This window comes from Coffea eugenioides, chromosome 6, assembly GCF_003713205.1.
Source record: "Coffea eugenioides isolate CCC68of chromosome 6, Ceug_1.0, whole genome shotgun sequence".
In the NCBI taxonomy this organism is placed as follows: Eukaryota; Viridiplantae; Streptophyta; class Magnoliopsida; order Gentianales; family Rubiaceae; genus Coffea; species Coffea eugenioides.
In genome coordinates, this window is record NC_040040.1 from 30,305,808 (window position 1) to 30,318,280 (window position 12,473).

The 12,473-nt window shown below is 37.1% G+C and overlaps 1 pseudogene; it reads right to left on the bottom strand.

The window, feature by feature from the left end:
- Positions 1-10,030: 10,030 nt before the first annotated feature.
- Positions 10,031-11,089, bottom strand: LOC113774045 (annotated as a pseudogene).
- Positions 11,090-12,473: the final 1,384 nt, after the last annotated feature.

Sequence of the window (12,473 nt, forward strand, 5' to 3'; positions counted from 1 at the left end):
AAACAACCGGCTCGAAATTGAGCCTCAAGTTGCTGCCTCTACAAATCATTCCAGCAGAACAGAGAAACAGGACAGCTATCTTAAAACGAATGGTTCGGCTCCCACACATTGAACCAGAACGTGAATTTTATACCGTTGGAAAGGTATGGATGTCTAGTTTCAAATCCCACTGACGGTACTCAATTTCAACGTCGGAGGACAAAGTTATGGTCAAAATTCTACCGCTGGACAGGGTTATCCGAAAACAGTTTTCCAGCTTGACTAGTTCACAAATAAATTCATTTGCCCAACCAAACGTTAATGTTTTCCAATGAATATTTTTACACATCTAATACAACATATAAACATCAGATTCAAGCCATTATATCATAAAAAATTGGCCTTATCATGGCCGAACAAAGCAGGGGCAGTTTCGGAAATTTTTGTCATGGCCTCAACTTTGAGTTTCCAACAATAATACTCCATAGATCTATCATTTTAACCACTAAACCACCATTAAATCCAACATTAAACCTCTTATCAGCAACAACCCAAGAGTGGGAGTTCATAGAGCTCACTTTTCAAATTTTCCAACAATATCAAGCCATCCACTTACATGCAAGTGCTTAGAGATGCATTTCTACTACCATAAACCAAGTTTAAGGTGTTGGATTATGTTATACCTCCTTAGTGCTTTAGATCAGAAAATTTCGGTCCTCAAGAGGCTCCAAGAAACCGTGAAATGCAGCCCTTTGGTTAGCTAGATCCAACCTCCAAGTAGTTTGCTAGTTGATCTACAAGTTTGGTGAAGATTGGTTGGAGTTTTGTTGTTGATTTGGTGAAGAAATTTTTGAAACAATGGAGTTAGAGAGGGAGAGGGGGCTGGCCGGCAATAGGAGAGAGAAGAGAGAGTGAGATTTGATCAAGGTTAGCTTCCAAGAGAAGATTAAAATGAGTGGTGTAAATTCACTCCAAGGTCAACTCTCATTAGGGCTCGTTTGGTGCGTTTAGGGCTCGATTTTCTCTCGCGTTTGGTTCACTAGTGCACTAAACCTCTAATGCACTTATGTTCATATAAATATTATTCACTCTTAATTGTCCCGAAATAAGGGTCTAAAGTCCCTCAAATAAAGTCGCGCGTGTGAAAACGCGTACCGTCAATTTTAACGCTATAACGCGAAACCTCCGAGAAATTCTTATAACGATAATACTAATAACTATCACTTGAGTATTTAAACATTAAAATACCTAATTTAGGTCCATTGTATAAGTCTCCAATATTCCAAGTTTATTGCACTCTCAATCGGTTAAAATTTCCAAGCACTATACACTATTATCACTAAACGTGCTTCCGGAAATTAAATTTTGAATCAAGTCACTTTAAAAATATAATGAAGCTATGATTCCATGTAATTAGGTTCAATTGGTCTAGAAAATAATATTCGGAATAAATGGACAATTAAATCATTAAATAAGCCCAAATTAGGGTTTCAAAATAAATAAATTTCTTGTGAATCCTCACATGAGTCGAGTATTAATTCCTTAATTAGCCTTTCTTAATCTACCATTGATCATTCTTAACTCTCCAATATTAATACACTCCCGATTCAAGTATAGTCTCGAAAAACGTGTACTCGTCATTCCAAACTAAACGAATTTTCGAAAAGTGAATTTTCCAACAAAACGCTTTAAAAACATAAAAGAAGCGTCGTTCCATATAAATGGATTTGAAATGATCGAAATAATTAATTCGAAAAAAAAATGTGTGAATAATCATTTAAATAGTCCAGTAATATTCTATAAAAATAAGAAAATTTTCGGGTCCTCACATCCTCCCCTCCTTAAAAGGAATTTCGTCCTCGAAATTCACTCTTAGAACAATATCATTACCTTCATGGTTAAGCCTATCAGATCAATCATTAACTTACGTTTTCCAACTCATATTTCAAAATTTCTACTCATCCCACTAGCAATCAAGTCTTGACCCCAATTGGCATTTTAACTTCCAAGTCGTATGGCAATTTAATCGGTTCCGGGTCTATCTCATATAGGTAATGTCTTCACTTCTATAATGCAAATTTATAACTACTAACTCCAAATCATGAGTTGGCTACTTTCTCTTGTGATATTAACTTTCTAGAGACATACACAATCGTCTTATCATGTATCGTTAGTATACATTCTAATTCATCCTTTAAAGCATCTGGGTAAATTACAAAACTACATTTTCCGCTCGGTAAGGCTAACACAAGTGTATCAGTTAAAAACACCTTTCACTTTTAAAATTTTTCCTCACATTTAGAATCCCAAATAACTTGGCAAGTCTTGCACTCTTGGAAAACTCCTTGATCAAACCAAAGGTAATATTCGACTACCTCTAAGAACTCCAATTTTCGGTAGAATTTCCTAGTTGTTTCCTCTTAAACAACTTCTACTGCAGCTGAGTTAATAACAATTCCTTCCTTAGACATTGTACAATCTAGAAAGGCTATTTCCTTCCAATCGAACTCACATTTATTGGACTTAACGAAAATTGGCATTCTCTCGAGGTTTGTAAACTATCATCAGGTGTGTTTTTTTTTCATGATTTTTCAAACCTTAGAGTATACCGATATATTATCAATAAACGTCACCACAGATTAATCCAATTACGATTTAAAACCTTGATGCATTAAAGCAATAATTGCTGCTAGTGCATTAGTCAACAAAAAGGGCATAACTGAAAATTCAAGCATCCCCATCTTGAATTGGAAGTGGTCTTAAGCACACCGGTCCCTAGGATTCCTGGTTGGTAGTAACTCTACTTTAAATCCCTTATTCGCTGCTCCTGGCCATTGATTATAATTCTTGTTTATGTGAGGCTATGGAATATTTGTTCTTATTAGTCACATCGTTCAAGTCTCGATAATCTATATACATATAGCCTCAAGCGTCTATTCCAAATATGATATCCGGTCCTTAATTGTTAGGCTCATCGAATTTGTCAAATATTTCAATTCACCAACTCAAATCTCCCGATTTTAATATCTCAAATTGGCATTCAAACATTGGATCCCACTTTAATACTAAGTTCTCATTTTGGTCCAAATCCCTGGTTATCTTCAAGATCTCAAGTTTGCCTATGCTCTCAAGTACAATCTTAATCATGTCTACTATCATTCATATCTTATTATCAATCTAAAGGTGTAGGGAAAGGTACGACCATACATATAAGTCATGAAATCGATTAAAAGCAACGCACCTCTCCGTAGGTCATGGAAAATCATAATAGTTGCATCAAGTCGGGATAGATTTATCAAATCATTTCAAAAGGGAAAACAACAAGATTATATCAAAACGTGCCAAGTCGCCAAGGTACAAAATAACAAAAGACTTTTCCTTAAGCAAAAGATTAAGTTTCCAGAAGTGCTAGTCTAGTCTAGGCTAACTATCACCTCTAAGTCTCGAGTGGAGTTATCTACCCCCACTCGTAAATTTTCATCACTTAGGCCTCTTTTGGCACTCGATTACTTTGTGACGAATCTAGTTGGCCGCTAAGTATTTCCTCTTTTTAGATGCACTGGGACAATTCGAAATCTTATGCTCGATACTACCGCACCTCAGACACTTTCCTTGCTTCATCTAGCACTTGTCCTCAGTGTGGTTAATCTTACCACAGTATCTACAATTTGCATGAGAAGTGACGGCTTGACTAGTTTGAGGATTTTCCTTGTATTCCTTTTCTAGTTCCACATTCTTACGTAGCAACTCAGTTTTCTCTGCATATTCCTGTTTCCACCGTCCTTCCTAGTAGTCAGCCAATTTCTTTTGAAATTCCACCTCATTTCGAAGAACGTTCATCTCCTTACGCATTTCTTCCAAAGTTGTCATCTTACCGGTCGACTTAAGTCAAGTGCTAACTTGCCAGGCAAATCAAAGGATCAAAATGAGTGGCTGTTCATCATAAAAGCTCGAGCCGTATTACGCTTACATTCTTTCACTTATAGGTTACCCTGACATATAAATTTTAACTATTCTCTGCTTAATACGGCCAAGTCCTTAGGTTTCCACGAGGTTACTATCATCATTTACAAACACGACAAGATACGGGGCCTTATTCCCTAATATGAAGGTTCCATATCTTAATTCACTTTCCAATACTTATCTGTAAAGTTGTTCGAGAAGAAATCATAACCTCTTGCTCACACTAGTGCCTTATTGTATCCTTTCAAATCAATCTTACTATTTCGAGATTAGGTCTTCCGTGAAACCTAGATAGGCGAACTTGAAAAATCATTCTATTTTCACATCTCTCTTGATTCTTAGGTTAGCGTATTAGTCTAGAGTTTTAGTACTCAACCAATCGTGCTGGAACATCAGTGCTATGGTCAATAACAGTAATTACGTGATTATTTTCCTCCATTTCTAGGGTATCGGTTTGGTCCAGCAGTCGCTCTATAATCATCCCCTTGAGCTTGGGGTTGCTTAACCTCTTACCCTCTGTCCCTTTTCATTTGTTTGGCCACTCATGGATTTAACATTCACAAAGGCATGTCATAACATAAGTGCACATAGACGAAGTTTGAGAAGTGGTACTTTAATCATGCCAAACAAATATATAAAAATAAAAGGGAAGACACCAAAATAATCGCAAATGTGTACAACCCAATCATAGATTTGAAATCATGAAGTAATAAAATCACGTGTCTCATGAGTAACATTCAATTGTTTCACAAGATAGTAAACATAATCAAGCAAAACACGAAATGCAATGACTTTCGAGTAAGCATCACCCCGATCACTATGGCAAAGCCATTAAAGTGAACTACGTCACTAGCTTAGGGATTGGTAGAGCCAAAAGTCTCTACTATCTCGTAGGATCATTTTCGATTCCAGCACTAGGGGTTTTAATCTCATGTCCCTTATCGAATATCTTGTCATTCTCCACTTGTTCAACCAAGCCAACATACCCAACCATCGACTTATCCATTCGGTTTTTAATTTCGAGTACTACCTTAACAAGTCGGTTCTTAACTTTTAAAGTTTCTCACAAGGTGCCTTTGTTTTTCCCCACTCCTCAAGTACCCCAGTTCCTGCTTCAAGAACTCTAGTAATCTAGGCATCCATAATTACCCTCGATTCTCAATTGTTCTTTCGAACCACCCTAGTTTCATCGGATAGCCACTTCTAATGATCGACCACTATTAACACCCTATCATTTGGGTGCAAACATGTCCTTTGAAATCACGTGAAGTCCTAGTTCGGTAAATTGGACTATCTCTCCAATGCTACCTTAGGTCTTCCTCGACAATGGACCACCATAATGCGTTCTCGAGACAATTTAATACCACTCTTGTCTTCCATAGCTTACACTTATGAGTAAAAACTCATGTAGGTCCAGATATACTCGATAAACCAGATTTGATCACCTTATACTATCCCACATGTATCACACAAGATCAAGATTCCTTGTCATTCACTAATTCAAACCTAGATTCAATTTTTCATTCATATAAGCAATCACTTAACTTTCAATCCAATTCCATAATCCGGCATCCTAAACGTTTAAGCTTAGGACACACTACAGAGATCTGAAACCTAAGCTCTGATACCAACTGTGACGCCCCCACTACCAGAGGGTATCCGCGGGACGCCTGCCCAACTCTCGCCAGGACTCAAGGTTATATCTGTTCAAGCTTAACACAATATTATTCTACAACACTAGATAAGTAAGAAAGCGCAAAAAACTTCCAAACTTAACCACATGTAACAATTATCCAATCCTTACATCGAATTCCCAAAAGTTACATCAATGCCCAAAATATACAACATCCTGATACATCAAATATCCAAATCATACATTAGGTTGCCAAAAGTACAACCAATAAGGAGTCTATCCCAAATACATTAGAAACCTTAAACCAAAAGTACATAAAAGGGGTTTCTCCAAGTTCATTCCATGTCCGATCCTGTTAAGGAAAACAAATCTACAGGGTGAGCAAAATGCTCGTGAGGCCAAGAACACACATGCAAGCACATTGTTCAGGTAACAAGCCCAAATAACAGTTCAAGTGATAAATTGCAAGTAATTCATAAAGCCAACGAAATGTAAACAGAAACAATTCAAGGATATGGTAGCTCTCAAGAGCTAGGTTCCACTTGCTTTGCCAGTTCATTCGTATATTTTCCCGCGATAACTCTCCGTCAACCGGGTTGATATTTCCAAACCGTAGATCACCACTTACTTCTCATCCATCCACCATACACCGCTTCGGGCCCGCACGACATTTATAAGGCTATACTCCACGAGTATGCCAAGCAAGATCTCTCCAATAGATCAAGCTTATCATGTGATTCTCATAACTTACCAAGGTTCCCGACCAAAACCCATGCCGGCTCGAGTTCCAAGGTCGGCCTATGAGTTTGGGGTCCCCCATGTATCATGTAAGTGTCGAGGAGATTCACTCCAACGACGTATGCAGCCATAGCATACCATGTCATATAATAAAGCATTCGACAAGTTTAAGCATGTATTTCAGGTCATATAAACCAGGCAAAACATGTTAAGCATGAGTCATTTGTTTCAAATGAGAACGAGTGCGATAAAATACACACTCGACTCCATTTTCAAAACCAAGTAGGCTAAGCATGTAATCAGGTAAGCCAAGCAGGAATCAAGTCCAGAGAGTACAAGTATTCATACACTTGACACTCACCAAACGTTTAAGAGCAAGTAGTTCAAACGAAACTCAAGTGTCCACCGTGGGATCCTCTTGAAGGTCCTCGTGTGAGCCTGGGCAAATAATAGTGCATTACCATTCATATCCCAATTATCGAGGAATAATTCGTTCACTAGTATTAATCTAGGAAATTTCGTGAAAATGAATCTCAATTACTCGTAAATCGAGATTCGAGTGGGGTTTGATAACGTTCAAGAGTATTTTAAGTCTTTATCTAGGAAACCGGGGATAAAACGTTTAGATAATATCAAAAGAATAAAGAGTTCTTGAAAAACTCTATTTCCTTAAAAGTTGGAAAATTTCAGTTTTGTTATGAATCTTTGAAAAATCATAACTCACTCGACATAAGTCGAGAATTGGAAAATTTTATACCGTTGAAAACCTCTTAGAAAGTACTACAAGTTCCTAGAAGACACTTTTCCATGAATCGAAGTGGAAAGTGCTCAAAAATGAGCTTGAAGGTACTGTCTCGATTCACAAGGCAGAATTAAGTTGGATTTTGGCCAACTTTGAAAATTCGGCAACATTCACACGTTGCGAACCGGCCTCTGAAATTTGTAACTCAATTAGAGTTGTAAGTGAGGTTTCTATCAGAGTAAGCGGATCAAGAATCGGAGTTTTGAATACCGAGATACGGTAGCTCAAAGTTGGGGAAAATTCAAGACTGGAGAAGAATTTCCAGATTTGAACTTCCAACATTGGAAGTTTAGTTAGGTATCGAAACGAACTTGGATTGGTACCAAAATTGGCAGTATTTTACTCTTATATGAAGGGTATCTCTCTATCAAATTTCACAAAAAAATACCTTCGGGAAGGTAGTCAACGAACCAACTAAAGTTTGGAAAAATTCTTAAGGCAATTTGCCTTTAATCCTTTTCTTTCCAAATCCAATCGTTTGGCTAAGAAAATCCTCCAATCATGGTTCATATGTGAAAACAAAGTCTAAGGAACATTCATGATACATTTGGTAGGTGTTTAACACCAAGAATTTCATTTAGTAAGACCACAACAAGTCTCATCTCAAATCTGTCCAAAACTAGGTTTTTCCAAAACAGAGCAGTGTTCTTGTTTTGATCACAACTCAGTCGACTTAACTCAGAATTGAGCATGGTTTATGGAGTTGGAAAATACATTCATAGGGCTAAAAATTCACAGAAGAAAACGTTTTGAAATTTGGCAAACAACCAGCTCGAAATTGAGCCTCAAGTTGCTGCCTCTACAAATCATTCCAGCAGAACAGAGAAACAGGACAGCTATATTAAAACGAATGGTTCGGCTCCCACACATGGAACCAGAACGTGTATTTTATACCGTTGGAAAGGTATGGATGTCTAGTTTCAAATGCCACTGACAGCACTCGATTTCGACGTTGGAGGACAAAGTTATGGTCGAAATGCTACCGCTGGACAGGGTTATCCGAAAACAGTTTTCCAGCTTGACTAGTTCACAAATAAATTCATTTGCCCAACCAAACGTTAATGTTTTCCAATGAAAATTTTTACACATCTAATACAACATATAAAAATCACATTCAAGCCATTAGATCATCAAAAATTGGCCTTATCATGGCCGAACAAAGCAGGGGCAGTTTCGGAAATTTTTGTCATGGCCTCAACTTTGAGTTTCCAACAATAATACTCCATAGATCTATCATTTTAACCACTAAACCACCATTAAATCCAACATTAAACCTCTTATCAGCAACAACCCAAGAGTGGGAGTTCATAGAGCCCACTTTTCAAATTTTCCAACAATATCAAGCCATCCACTTACATGCAAGTGCTTAGAGATGCATTTCTACTACCATAAACCAAGTTTAAAGTGTTGGATTATGTCATACCTCCTTAGTGCTTTAGATCAGCAAATTTCGGTCCTCAAGAGGCTCCAAGAAACCGTGAAATGCAGCCCTTTGGTTAGCTAGATCCAACCTCCAAGTAGTTTGCTAGTTGATCTACAAGTTTGGTGAAGATTGGTTGGAGTTTTGTTGTTGATTTGGTGAAGAAATTTTTGAAACAATGGAGTTAGAGAGGGAGAGGGGGCTGGCCGGCAATAGGAGAGAGAAGAGAGAGTAAGATTTGATCAAGGTTAGCTTCCAAGAGAAGATTAAAATGAGTGGTGTAAATTCACTCCAAGGTCAACTCTCATTAGGGCTCGTTTGGTGCGTTTAGGGCTCGATTTTCTCTCGCGTTTGGTTCACTAGTGCACTAAACCTCTAATGCACTTATGTTCATATAAATATTATTCACTCTTAATTGTCCCGAAATAAGGGTCTAAAGTCCCTCAAATAAAGTCGCGCGTGTGAAAACGCGTACCGTCAATTTTAACGCTATAACGCGAAACCTCCGAGAAATTCTTATAACGATTATCACTTGAGTATTTAAACATTATAATACCTAATTTAGGTCCATTGTATAAGTCTCCAATATTCCAAGCTTATTACACTCTCAATCGTTAAAATTTCCAAGCACTATCCACTATTCTCACTAAACGTGCTTTCGGAAATTAAATTTTGAATCAAGTCACTTTAAAAATATAATGAAGCTATAATTCCATGTAATTAGGTTCAATAGGTCTAGAAAATAATATTCGGAATAAATGGATAATTAAATCATTAAATAAGCCCAAATTAGGGTTTCAAAATAAATAAATTTCTTGTGAATCCTCACATGAGTCGAGTATTAATCCTTAATTAGTCTTTCTTAATCTACCATTGATCATTTTTAATTCTCCAATATTAATACACTCCCGATTCAAGTATAGCCTCGAAAAACGTGTACTCGTCATTCCAAACTAGACGAATTTTCGAAAAGTGAATTTTTCAACAAAACACTTTAAAAACATAAAAGAAGCGTCGTTCCATATAAATGGATTTAAAATGATCGAAATAATTAATTCGAAAAAAATGAGTGAATAATCATTTAAATAGTCCAGTAATATTCTATAAAAATAAGAAAATTTTCGGGTCCTCACACAACGAACAAAAGAAACTTACTCAAAATAATTATACATGTGAGAGGTTTTAAGTTGGATTATGGGGGAAAAATATAAAATTTATATAGAGGGAGAAAAATAACTTTTAGAGTAACAATTATACATATGGAAAAGTATTAACATTGAGCAAATGTTTTTCAATAAATAATTTAAGGGTAAAATACAAGGAACCCCCTTGTGGTTTCGCGAAAAGACACCTTACCCCCCTATTATTTAAAAACCTCCACATAAACATCCTAAATTTCATAACTAAAGTGGAAATTACCTTTTAAACCGGCTGACTTACCGGCAGCCGGTCGAATACCCTCGTCTAACCCTCGTCTAACTTTATATTCTAGATATCAACTTTCAACCACTTTCACTGGATCAGCAAGGTGATCAGCTAGGTTCTCCAAAGGTCCTTTTCCAGTTACAATAGCTTGAACAAAGAAACCAAACATGGAAAACATAGCCAACCTACCATTCTTGATTTCCTTGACTTTAAGCTCAGCAAAAACCTTAGGATCATCTGCCAATCCAAGAGGACCAAAGCTCCCTCAGGATAAATAGGATCAGTCACCTCCCAAGTGGTCCTCCGGCAATTCTGTAGCCCTCCGCAGCCCCCATTAAGCCGACTTGTGAAACCCAGATGGCTAAAATACTCTGTGCATGAATTAAGCTTGGGTTACCTAAATAATCAAGACCACCTTCACTGAAAATTTGTGAACCAGCTTTGAACCAAACTGCTTCTCCAAACTTGACACCATTTCTTGATAAAAGCTCAGGAAAAACACAACCAAGTGCTCCAAGTATAGCCCATCCTGAATGAATAACTTCTAGCTCACGGTTCTTGGCAAATGTCTCGGGATCAGCTGAGAGGCTGGCTGTATCCCACCCGTAATCACCAGGAATTCTCCGGTGAGGTAAGATGGCGGTGAGCCGGAAAAGGGGCCTAAGTATAGAACTCTGTCTGGACCATACCACGGACTCCCTGATAATGGTTTTGGTTTTGCTACAGTTTTTTCATGGTAACTCTTCCTTTAGCGGGGTTTTTTCCGACAATGCCATGGTAGAGCAGAAAATCTCTTTGTCCAGTTTAGACAATCAACACAGTAAAAGTAAAAGCGCGTTCCCTATATCCTTCGTCCTTTGGGTTCGTTTCTTTTGGACTTCGGCTTGTATGGTTGATTTGCGCACTTCCATGGAAAACAACACCACAGAAAGAGATTGAAGATCAATTTCGCAAAAGTTGGATCTTCTCAGATGCTGGTTGCACTTGAAGAAGGATTAAAGTCAGAGAGACAATGACTTGATCCGCTCCTGGTGTGATTAACAAGTAGTAGTAGTATATAACAAAGCAGCCAACGTGTGCTGCTGCTTTCTTTATTGACTACTAATCTAAATATACCTTACCTCAACATCTTGTGTCACGATTTTAGCAGTGACAACTAATATTTCAGCAACCAAGAACCATATATCTCAACTCAATATATGGCATTTGTTCTCCACGCTTGAAGGCGGAGTCCCGTAGCTACAGCTACTCTTCTTCTACTACTGCTGAATCCTCTCACGAGGTGAACTACCTGACTCAGAAGTAGAGGCTCGAAGGCAACCTTTAGGGAGAAGATTGAATCAGGATCAGAACCAAGATAAGGTTTGGCAGGAACTAAACTAGCTCTATTAAAGCTGCTGCACGTATTGAGTTGAAAATTTCAAGGATATCAGTTGCATTTATTCCAGCCAATAAAACTAGTCCACGCATTGAGTTGAGATGAAAGTATGACTTTTTTTTTTTTTGCTTTTTCCTCTTTTGAAGGATATTGTGAATACCGATCGTCACTAGGTTAGATGTCCGGTTACAAGTCAATTTTCACTTTAGTTATGAAGTTTAGGTTGTTTATGTGGAGATTTCTAAATGATAGGGGGTAAGGTGTCTTTTCGCGAAACCACAAGGGGGTTTCTTGTATTTTACCCATAATTTAATCACAGAAAAATTTTTTGTGCATTTTAGGTAAAAAGTGTTTTAGCATATTAGGATTAGATGTATTTGCATTATATGGACTCAAAGTACTGTACATATTAGAGAGAATGGATTTTTTGGATAGACTGTAGAGATTGAAGAAACTAAAAATTAAGGGAAAAAAATAAGACCAACAAGGAAGAAGAGCATATCACAATTTTTTTAAAGCAAGAGGGGAAAAAGTGAGATTGAAAAAATAAAAGATCTGGCCATCAAGAATGCCGATGGAAGGACTAGTAATTTTAGATCTGAGTGCTGGATCATAATTTAGGTGTACAATACTATATAATCTGAAAAAAGGAAAAAGAAATGAAAGCAATTTCAGTACATATAGTTTTTGATAGTGATGTAGTGTTGATTCAGTGAGTTTTTTGAAGTCAGTAAATTGAAATAGAGAAAAAAAGGTCAAATTATTGTAGAAAATAATAAAAAAGAAATCAGATGCATGGTTATTACCATAACCTTGAAGCTGTGCAATTGGAGTTTCAAGAATTTATTCATATGAATGCTTTAGAAACATTCAGAGTAGAAAAAGATGGAGGGAATAAAAGTTGCTATGACAGAGTTTACAATGTGTAACTGGATGTATGCTTTTTGGGCTTTTGGATAAGGGGAAAACATGCTGGTTAAAAAATTTTATTATTATAACTGTGTTTATTGTGTATGTGGGCTTGAGTTGCAGTTGGATAATTGTATTGTTGCAGTTTGTTATATGTATGGGATCCAAGTAATAAGAGAATAAGGTGTTTTTGAGCTAGTTAATTTTGTTGATAGAGAATTGCTCT